This window comes from Pteropus alecto, unplaced genomic scaffold (assembly GCF_000325575.1).
Source record: "Pteropus alecto unplaced genomic scaffold, ASM32557v1 scaffold669, whole genome shotgun sequence".
NCBI classification, from domain to species: domain Eukaryota; kingdom Metazoa; phylum Chordata; class Mammalia; order Chiroptera; family Pteropodidae; genus Pteropus; species Pteropus alecto.
In genome coordinates this window covers 582,804-583,024 of record NW_006442554.1, presented here as the reverse complement: position 1 = coordinate 583,024, position 221 = coordinate 582,804, and positions in this window count along the sequence as shown.

Sequence of the window (221 nt, the reverse complement as noted above, 5' to 3'; positions counted from 1 at the left end):
TCACCTCTACTGACTGTGGAATGTCAGGCAGCAGTAGGCCACTGTGCACAGTTGCATAGGCTGTGCCCTGACAAATGACACCTGGCCAGGGAGGAGATTAGAGAAGGCAATGCAGCCTAAGCCCTTCTTGCATCCCTGGGCCCTGGCTTTGGGCTGAGTCCATCATGAGGAAGGAGCATCTTTTTCTGAAGTTCACAAAGGCACTTTGTGAGTGAGCTAGT